Source organism: Cryptomeria japonica, chromosome 2, assembly GCF_030272615.1.
Source record: "Cryptomeria japonica chromosome 2, Sugi_1.0, whole genome shotgun sequence".
Taxonomy (NCBI): domain Eukaryota; kingdom Viridiplantae; phylum Streptophyta; class Pinopsida; order Cupressales; family Cupressaceae; genus Cryptomeria; species Cryptomeria japonica.
Window position 1 is genome coordinate 430,844,655 of NC_081406.1, and position 10,300 is coordinate 430,854,954.

The following is a 10,300-nucleotide window of genomic DNA, read 5'->3' on the forward strand; positions in this document are numbered from 1 at the left end:
TTTCTGGTGCGCTCCAAAGTGGGGTTTCTCGCATTGGGGCTTCCCAGGCCCGGTTGTTGGGTGCGCACCCACCCTGGCGTGCACGAAGTCGGAAGTTGGGTTAATTGCCCGGTTTGCCCCGGGTGCGCACCTTCGCCAGGGTGGGCGCACAACTTGCCTGGGCTGCGCACCAGGGCAGGCTCAAGATGGCACTCATGTTCCATTTTTTTCACTATCTTTCAAAACGGAAATTTTAAAATCTCATTTTTTTTTGCCTTTTCCGGAAATTAGTGAAGGCAGTGCATCAAAGGTGCGCAACGCTGGTGCGAACCCGGGACCGCTCCGATGTGTGCTCCAAGGTGCGGCGTGCACGAAGTCGGAGCCCGGTTTGCCCCGGGTGCGCACCTCGCGTGCACCTTCGCCGGGGTGGGCACCTTGGTGTGCAGACCTTGGCTGGGTTGCGCGCCCTGGTGGGCACCATGGTGCGCACCAAGGAGCGCTCTGAAGTGTGCTCCAAGGTGCGGCGTGCACGAAGTCGGAGCCCGATTTGCCCCGGGTGCGCACCTCCGCCAGGGTGGGCACCTTGGTGCATAAACCTTGCCTGGGCTGTGCACCAGGGCGGGCTCAAGATGGCACCCGCGTTCCGTTTTTTTCACTATCTTTCAAAATGGAAACTTTAAAATCTCCTTTTTTTTTGCCTTTTCTGGAAATTAGTGAAGGCAGCGCATCAAAGGTGCGCACCTGGCTGCCCACCATGGTGTGCTCTGAGGTGCCCACCACGGTGCGCACCCGGGAGCGCTACGAAGTGTGCTCCAAGGTGCGACGTGCACGTTGTCGGAGCCCGGTTTGCCCCGGGTGCGCACCTTGCCTGCACCTTGGCCGGGGTGGGCACCTTGGCTGGGTTTGCCCCGGGTGCGCTCCGAAGCGGGGTTACTGGAGCGCCCCCTCTTTTTTTGTCAGAGCGTTTGGTTTGGTTTCTCGCATTGGCTCTTCCCAGGCCCGGTTGTTGGGTGCGCTCCCACCCTGGCGCGCGCGAAGTTGGAAGCTGGGTCAATTGCTCGGGCGCACACCTTGGCTGGGCTGCGCACCAGAGCGGGCTCAAGATGGCACCAGCATTCCCTTTTTTTCACTATCTTTCAAAACGGAAATTTTAAAATCTCATTTTTTTTTGCCTTTTATGGAAATTAGTGAAGGCATCGCATCAAAGGTGCGCACCTCGCTGCCCACCTTGGTGTGCTCCGAGGTGCCCACCACGGTGCGCAACGCTGGTGCGAACCCGGGAGCGCCCCGATGTGTGCTCCAAGGTGCGGCGTGCACGAAGTCGGAGCCCGGTTTGCCCCGGGTGCGCACCTCGCGTGCACCTTCGCCGGGGTGGGCACCTCGGCTGGGTTGCGCGCCCTGGTGGGCACCATGGTGCACACCAAGGAGCGCTCCGAAGTGTGCTCCAAGGTGCGGCGTGCACGAAGTCAGAGCCTGGTTTGCCCCGGGTGCGCCCTGGTGGGCACCATGGTGCGCACCAAGGAGCGCTCCGAAGTGTGCTCCAAGGTGCGGCGTGCACGAAGTCGGAGCCCGGTTTGCCCCGGGTGCGCACCTTCGCCGCGGTGGGCACCATGGTGCGCACCATGGCGTGCACGAAGTCGGAGCTCGGTTTGCCCCGGGTGCGCACCTCGCGTGCACCTTCGCCGGGGTGGGCACCGCGGCTGGGTTGCGCGCCTTGGTGGGCACCATGGTGCGCACCAAGGAGCGCTCCGAAGTGTGCTCCAAGGTGCGGCGTGCACGAAGTCGGAGCCCGATTTGCCCCGGGTGCGCAGCTCGCGTGCACCTTCGCCGCGATGGGCACCTTGGCTGGGTTGGGCACCATTGAGCGCTCCGAAGTGTGCTCCAAGGTGCGCAGCATGGCGTGCACGAAGTCGGAGCCCAGTTTGCCCCGGGTGCGCACCTCGCGTGCACCTTCGCCAGGGTGGGCACCTCGGTGCGCACACCTTCTCAATGTTTTTTTTCCTTTTCTGGAAATTTGTGAAGGCAGCGCATCAAAGGTGCGCACCTCGGTGTGCTCCGAGGTGCGCACGAAGTCGAAAGTCGGGTTAATTGCATTGTTTTCCCCGGGTGCGCTCCGAGGTGCGCAACATCGGTGCGCACCAAGGAGGGCTCCGAAGTGTGCTCCAAGGTGCGCACGATGGCGTGCACATCTGGTGGGCACGATTCGGAGCTCGGTTTGCCCGGGGTGCGCACACCTTGGCTGGGTTGCGCACCTTTTGTGCGCTCCGAGGTGCGCATGAAGTCGGAGCTCGGTTTGCCCTGGGTGCACACCTTCGCCAGGGTACGCACACCTTGGTGGGCGCCATGGTGCGCACCTTTCGTGCGCTCCAAGGTGCGCACGAAGTCGGAGCTCGGTTTGCCCTGAGTGCGCACCTTGGTGGGCGCCATGGTGCACTCCGAGGTGCCCAAGATTGGTGCGCACCAAGGAGCGCTCCGAAGTGCGCTCCAAGGTGCGCAGGTGCGCGCGAAGTCGAAAGTTGGGTTAATTGTCCGGTTTGCCTCGGTGCGCACCTTGCGTGCACCTTCGCCAGGGTGGGCGCCTTGGTGCGCACACCTTGGCTGGGCTGCGCACCCGGGCGCGCACACCTTGGCACCCGCGTTTCCTTCATTTTAAATTTTTTTTTTACAATCTCTCAAGTGGGAAATTCTATAATCTCAACTTTTTTTGCCTCTTCAGGAAACTTTTGAGTGGAGCGCATCATTGGTGCGCTCCGAAGTGTGCTCCAAGGTGCCCCACCTCTGGTGCGCTCCAAAGCTCTCTCCAGCTGCGTGCACCTGCCCCGGGCGCGCACCCGGCCCCGCCCAGCTTCGCTCACCTGTCCCGGGCGTCTGGTGCGGAACCTTAGAGTAAGAAACATCACCGTGCACCTTGGCCAACGTGCGCGACTCGACCGAGCGCGCACTGGCCGAGGTGCACACCGATTTCACCTGTGTGCGCGCGCAGCACCTCGCGCGCACCGGGGTGCGCGCACAACGCCCGGGTTGCACCGTGGCCTGTGTGCTCAGGGCGCCTCGGGTGCGCGCTCGGTGTCGCCCCCGCGCACGCGGTAGTGCGGGCACCGCACCCCGGCCCAGCCCGGCCCCGACGAGAACGCAAACGGGCAAAAGGTTAATTCAAATAGCATTGCGACGCCCGGCGAAAAACTAAAAAAGGGTGCAACACCGGGACTTCCCGGGAGGTCACCCATCCCAGTACTACTCCGGCCCAAGCGCGCTTAACTGCGGAGTTCTGATGGGATCCGGTGCACTAACGCTGGTATGATCGCACCCGTTATGAGCTTGTCGCAGTGTGTACTTAGGAAACCGCGACCCACGTGCGAATCCACCCCGACCACCCACCCCTGTCGAGGTGCACACCCTCCCTCGCCAAGTGCGCCCCGTTCGCCAAGTGTGAGCCCTGCCCAGGTGCGCGCACCTTGCTAGGGCGTCGGGTGTGCACTCGGGTCCGCCTACGTGCGTGCACCGGGACGGGGCGTCGTGTGCCCACCCGACCCGCCCAAGTGCGTGCAGTGTCCCGTCTGCAACGCGGTGCCCACACACCACCTCGGGCGCAACGACCTGCGCTCACATGTGGGCCGAGTGCACCTTGGTGCATGTTCGGGGCGCCTCGGGTGCACGCTCGATCTTGCCCCGGTGCACCAAGGCGCTCGGTTTGCCCCGAGTGCGCACTTGGTGCAAGGTGGGCACCCAAAATAGGGATCAAGCACCAAAAACAAGTTTCGGGATGCAAAATGGGACCCAAGGACCACAAATGCGTTCCAAGACCCATGATGGGTCCACGAGAACAAAAATGTGTTCCGAGACTTAAGAAACAAATATTGGGTTTTAGGAGAAGAAACATGCTCTGATGCCCAAAACGAGAATCGACCTCGAAAAGGCCACAGGCCAAAAGTGGGATGCGAGACCAAAAAAAATGGGACCCGAGGACCAAAATTGGGTTCCCAGGTCGAAGACAGGGCAACCGGACAAGAAACGACCTCTAAGGCTCGAAATGAGTCCCGACGACTAAAACTTGACAAGAAGCACCCATCAGGCACCCAACTCGACACCCATGGGATGCCGACCCACCCGGGCTTCCACCTAGCACACCTTGGCACCCAACCTCGCACCCAACTTAGCACCTTTGAACCCACATTGGCACTCACCCTGACCCTGGCACCTTGGAACCCACATTGGCACTCACCTCGACCCTGGCACCCACCTTTGCACTCACCTTGGGACCCACCCTGGCACCCACCCAGACACCCACCTTGGTTCCTTGGCACCCACCTTGGATCCTTGGCACCCACCCTGACACCCACCTTGGCACGCAACTTGGCTACTTGCCACCCACCTTGGCTCCTTGACGCCCACCCCGACAACCACCCCGTGACCTACCCTGGCTAGGGTTGGTGCACACCCACCCTGGTGCCCACCTTGGCACCCACCCCATGACCCACCTTGGCACGCACCTTAGTACCCACCCCGTTACCCACCCTAGGACCCACCCCGTGACCCACCTTGGCCAGGGTGGGCACCTTGGTGCGCACAACTTGCCTGGGCTGCGCACCAGGGCGGGCTCAAGATGGCACCGGCGTTCCGTTTTTTTCACTATCTTTCAAAACGGAAATTTTAAAATCTCATATTTTTTTTTTTTTTGCCTTTTTTGGAAATTAGTGAAGGCAGCGCATCAAAGGTACGCAATGCTGGTGCGAACCCGGGAGCGCTCCGATGTGTGCTCCAAGGTGCGGCGTGCACGAAGTCCGAGCCCGATTTGCCCCGGGTGCGCACCTCGCCTGCACCTTCGCCGGGGTGGGCACCTTGGTGTGCAGACCTTGGCTGGGTTGCGCGCCCTGGTGGGCACCATGGTGCGCACCAAGGAGCGCTCTGAAGTGTGCTCCAAGGTGCGACGTGCACGAAGTCGGAGCCCGGTTTGCCCCGGGTGTGCACCTCGCGTGCACCTTCGCCGCGGTGGGCACCTTGGTTGGGTTGCCCGCCTTGGTGGGCACCATGCAGTGCACGAAGTCGGAGCCTGGTTTGCCCCGGGCGCGCACCTCCGCCAGGGTGGGCACCTTGGTGCGCACAACTTGCCTGGGCTGCGCACCAGGAAGGGCTCAAGATGGCACCCGCGTTCCATTTTTTTCACTATCTTTCAAAACGGAAATTTTAAAATCTCATTTTTTTTTGCCTTTTCTGGAAATTAGTGAAGGTAGCGCATCAAAGGTGCGCAACGCTGGTGCGAACCTGGGAGCGCTCCGATGTGTGCTCCAAGGTGCGGCGTGCACGAAGTCGGAGCCCGGTTTGCCCCGGGTGCGCACCTTGCGTGCACCTTCGCCGGGGTGGGCACCTTGGTGTGCAGACCTTGGCTGGGTTGCACGCCCTGGTGGGCACCATGGTACGCACCAAGGAGCGCTCCGAAGTGTGCTCCAAGGTGCAGCCTGCACGAAGTCGGAGCCCGGTTTGCCCCGGGTGTGCACCTCGGGTGCGCACCTCGCGTGCACCTTCGCCGCGGTGGGCACCTTGGCTGGGTTGCACGCCTTGGTGGGCACCATGCCGTGCACGAAGTCGGAGCCCGGTTTGCCCCGGGTGCGCGCCTCCGCCAGGGTGGGCACCTTGGTGCGTACACCTTGCCTGGGCTGCGCACCAGGGCGGGCTCAAGATGGCACCCGCGTTCCGTTTTTTTCACTATCTTTCAAAACGGAAATTTTAAAATCTAGTTTTTTTTTGCCTTTTCTGGAAATTAGTGAAGGCAGCGCATCAAAGGTGCGCACCTCGCTGCCCACCTTGGTGTGCTCCGAGGTGCCCACCACGGTGCGCAACGCTGGTGCGAACCCGGGAGCGCCCCGATCTGTGCTCCAAGGTGTGGCGTGCACGAAGTCGGAGCCCGGTTTGCCCCGGGTGCGCACCTTGGTGTGCACACCTTGGCTGGGTTGCACGCCCTGGTGGGCACCATGGTGCGCACCAAGGAGCGCTTCGAAGTGTGCTCCAAGGTGCGGCGTGCACGAAGTCGGAGCCCGGTTTGCCCCGGGTGCGCTCCGAAGCGGGGTTATTGGAGCGCCCCCTCTTTTTTTGTCGGAGCGTTTGGTGGGGTTTCTCGCATTGGCTCTTCCCAGGCCCGGTTGTTGGGTGCGCACCCACCCTGACGCGCACGAAGTCGGAAGTAGGGTTAATTGCCCGGGTGCGCACCTTCGCCAGGGTGGGCACCTTGGTACGCACGCCTTGCCTGGGCTGCGCACCAGGGCGGGCTCAAGATGGCACCCGCGTTCCGTTTTTTTCACTATCTTTCAAAATGGAAATTTTAAAATCTCATTTTCTTTTGCCTTTTCTTGAAATTAGTGAAGGCAGCGCATCAAAGGTGCGCACCTCGCTGCCCACCACGGTGCGCAATGTCGGTGGGCACCCGGGAGTGCTTCGAAGTGTGCTCCAAGGTGCTGCGTGCACGTTGTCGGAGCCCGGTTTGCCCAGGGTGCGCACCTCGCGTGCACCTTCGTCGGGGTGGGCACCTTGGCTGGGTTTGCCCCGGCTGCGCTCCGAAGCGGGGTTATTGGAGCGCCCCCTCTTTTTTTGTCGGAGCGTTTGGTGGGGTTTCTCGCATTGGCTCTTCCCAGGCCCGGTTGCCACCCTGGCGGGCACGGAGTCGGAAGTAGGGTTAATTGCCCGGGTGCGCACCTTTGCCAGGGTGGGCACCTTACCTGGGCTGCGCACCAGGGCGGGCTCAAGATGGCACCCGCGTTCCGTTTTTTTCACTATCTTTCAAAATGGAAAATTTAAAATCTCCTTTTTTTTTGCCTTTTCTGGAAATTAGTGAAGGCAGCGCATCAAAGGTGCGCACCTGGCTGCCCACCTTGGTGTGCTCTAAGGTGCCCACCACGGTGCGCACCTGGGAGCACTACGAAGTGTGCTCCAAGGTGCGACGTGCACGTTGTCGGAGCCCGGTTTGCCCCGGGTGCGCACCTCGCCTGCACCTTGGCCGGGGTGGGCACCCTGGCTGGGTTTGCCCCGGGTGCGCTCCGAAGCGGGGTTACTGGAGCGCCCCCTCTTTTTTTGTCAGAGTGTTTGGTGGGGTTTCTCGAATTGGCTCTTCCCAGGCCAAGTTGTTGGGTGCACTCCCACCCTGGCGCGCGCGAAGTTGGAAGCTGGGTCAATTGCCCGGGCGCGCACCTTGGTGCGCACACCTTGGCTGGGCTGCGCACCAGGGCGGACTCAAGATGGCACCAGCATTCCCTTTTTTTCACTATCTTTCAAAACGGAAATTTTAAAATCTCATTTTTTTTTGCCTTTTATGGAAATTAGTGAAGGCATCGCATCAAAGGTGCGCACCTCGCTGCCCACCTTGGTGTGCTCCGAGGTGCCCACCACAGTGCGCAACGCTGGTGCGAACCCGGGAGCGCCCCGATGTGTGCTCCAAGGTGCGGCGTGCACGAAGTCGGAGCCCGGTTTGCCCCGGGTACGCACCTCGCGTGCACCTTCGCCGGGGTGGGCACCTCGGCTGGGTTGCGCGCCCTGGTGGGCACCATGGTGCGCACCAAGGAGCGCTCCGAAGTGTGCTCCAAGGTGCGGCGTGCACGAAGTCGGAGCCCGGTTTGCCCCGGGTGCGCACCTCGCGTGCACCTTCACCGCGGTGGGCACCATGGCGTGCACGAAGTCGGAGCCCGGTTTGCCCCGGGTGCGCACCTCGCGTGCAGCTTCGCCGGGGTGGGCACCTCGGCTGGGTTGCGCGCCCTGGTGGGCACCATGGTGCGCACCAACGAGCGCTCCAAAGTGTTGAGCCCGGTTTGCCCCGGGTGCGCACCTCGCGTGCACCTTCGCCGCGGTGGGCACCATGGCGTGCATGAAGTCGGAGCCCAGTTTGCCCCAGGTGCGCACCTCGCGTGCACCTTCGCCGGGGTGGGCACCATGGTGCGCACCAACGAGCGCTCTGAAGTGTGCTCCAAGGTGCGGCGTGCATGAAGTCGGAGCCCGGTTTGCGCCGGGTGCGCACCTCGCGTGCACCTTCGCCGCGGTGGGCACCTCGGCTGGGTTGCGCGCCCTGGTGGGCACCATGGTGCGCACCAAGGAGCGCTCCAAAGTGTGCTCCAAGGTGCGGCGTGCACGAAGTCGGAGCCCGGTTTGCCCCAGGTGCACCCTGGTGGGCACCATGGTGCGCACCAAGGAGCGCTCCGAAGTGTGCTCCAAGGTGCGGCGTGCACGAAGTTGGAGCCCGGTTTGCCCCGGGTGCGCACCTCGCGTGCACCTTCGTCGAGGTGGGAACCTCGGCTGGGTTGCGTGCCCTGGTGGGCACCATGGTGCGCACCAAGGAGCGCTCCGAAGTGTGCTCCAAGGTGCGGCGTGCACGAAGTCGGAGCCCGGTTTGCCCCGGGTGCGCACCTTCGCCGCAGTGGGCACCATGGTGCGCACCATGGCGTGCACGAAGTCGGAGCCCGGTTTGCCCTGGGTGCGCACCTCGCGTACACCTTCGTCGGGGTGGGCACCTTGGCTGGGTTGGGCACCATTGAGCGCTCCGAAGTGTGCTCCAAGGTGCGCAGCATGGCGTGCACAAAGTCGGAGCCCAGTTTGCCCCGGGTGCGCACCTCGCGTGCACCTTCGCCAGGGTGGGCACCTCGGTGCGCACACCTTCTCAATGTTTTTTTGCCTTTTCTGGAAATTGGTGAAGGCAGCGCATCAAAGGTGCGCACCTCGGTGTGCTCCGAGGTGCGTACGAAGTCGAAAGTCGGGTTAATTGCATTGCTTTCCCCGGGTGCGCTCCGAGGTGCGCAACATCAGTGCGCACCAAGGAGGGCTCCGAAGTGTGCTCTAAGGTGCGCACGATGGCGTGCACCTCTGGTGCGCACGATTCGGAGCTCGGTTTGCCCGGGGTGCGCACACCTTGGCTGGGTTGCGCACCTTTTGTGCGCTCCGAGGTGCGCACGAAGTCGGAGCTCGGTTTGCCCCGGGTGCGCACCATCGCCAGGGTGCGCACCTTGATGCGCACACCTTGGTGGGCACCATGGTGCGCACCTTTCGTGCGCTCCAAGGTGCGCACGAAGTCGGAGCTTGGTTTGCCCCGGGTGTGCACCTTGGTGGGCGCCATGGTGCACTCCGAGGTGCCCAAGATTGGTGCGCACCAAGGAGCGCTCCGAAGTGCGCTCCAAGGTGCGCAGGTGCGTGCGAAGTCGAAAGTTGGGTTAATTGTCCGGTTTGCCTCGGGTGCGCACCTTGCGTGCACCTTCGCCAGGGTGGGCGCCTTGGTGCGCACACCTTGGCTGGGCTGCACACCCGGGCGCGCACACCTTGGCAGCCGCGTTTCCTTCAATTAAATTTTTTTTTTTTACAATCTCTCAAGTGGGAAATTCTATAATCTCAACTTTTTTTGCCTTTTCAGGAAACTTTTGAATGGAGCGCATCATCGGTGCGCTCCGAAGTGTGCTCCAAGGTGCGCACCTCTGGTGCGCTCCAAAGCTCTCTCCAGCTGCGTGCACCTGCCCCGGGCGCGCACCCGGCCCTGCCCAGCTTTGCTCACCTGTCCCGGGCGTCTGGTGCAGAACCTTAGAGTAAGAAACATCACTGTGCACCTTGGCCAACGTGCGCGACTCGACCGAGCGCGCACTGGCCGAGGTGCACACCAATTTCACCTGGGTGCGCACGCAGCACCTCGGGCACACCGGGGTGCGCCCACAACGCCCGAGTTGCACCGTGGCCTGTGTGCTCGGGGCGCCTTGGGTGCGTGCTCGGTGTCGCCCCCGCGCGCGGGGTAGTGCGGGCACCGCACCCCGGCCCGGCCCGGCCCCGACGAGAACGCAAACGGGCAAAAGGTTAATTCAAATAGCATTGCGACGCCCGGCGAAAAACTAAAAAAGGGTGCAACACCGGGACTTCCCGGGAGGTCACCCATCCCAGTACTACTCCGGCCCAAGCGCGCTTAACTGCGGAGTTCTGATGGGATCCGGTGCACTAACGCTGGTATGATCGTACCCGTTATGAGCTTGTCGCAGTGTGTACTTAGCAAACCGCGACCCACGTGCGAATCCACCCCGGCCACCCAGCCCCGTCGAGGTGCACACCCTCCCTCGCCAAGTGCGCCCCGTTCGCCAAGTGTGAGCCCTGCCCGGGTGCGCGCACCTTGCTAGGGCGTCGGGTGTGCACCCGAGTCGGCCTACGTGCGTGCACCTGGACGGGGCGTCGTGTGCGCACCCGACCTGCCCAAGTGCGTGCAGTGTCCCGTCTGAAACGCGGTGCCCACACACCACCTCAGGCGCAACGACCTGCGCTCACATGTGGGCCGAGTGCACCTTGGTGCATGTTCGGGGCGCCTCGGGTGCACGCT

The 10,300-nt window shown here is 62.6% G+C and overlaps 2 non-coding genes across 2 annotated transcripts; both read right to left on the bottom strand.

Moving 5' to 3' along the window:
* Positions 1 to 3,169: 3,169 nt before the first annotated feature.
* LOC131873825 (5S ribosomal RNA) lies at positions 3,170 to 3,288 on the bottom strand. Its single transcript, XR_009371715.1, has one exon. It is a non-coding gene; the product is annotated as a 5S ribosomal RNA (ribosomal RNA).
* A 6,543-nt stretch (positions 3,289 to 9,831) lies between these two features.
* On the bottom strand, positions 9,832 to 9,950 carry LOC131873837 (5S ribosomal RNA). The gene has a single exon (XR_009371727.1). It is a non-coding gene; the product is annotated as a 5S ribosomal RNA (ribosomal RNA).
* Between the last annotated feature and the right edge of the window lie 350 nt (positions 9,951 to 10,300).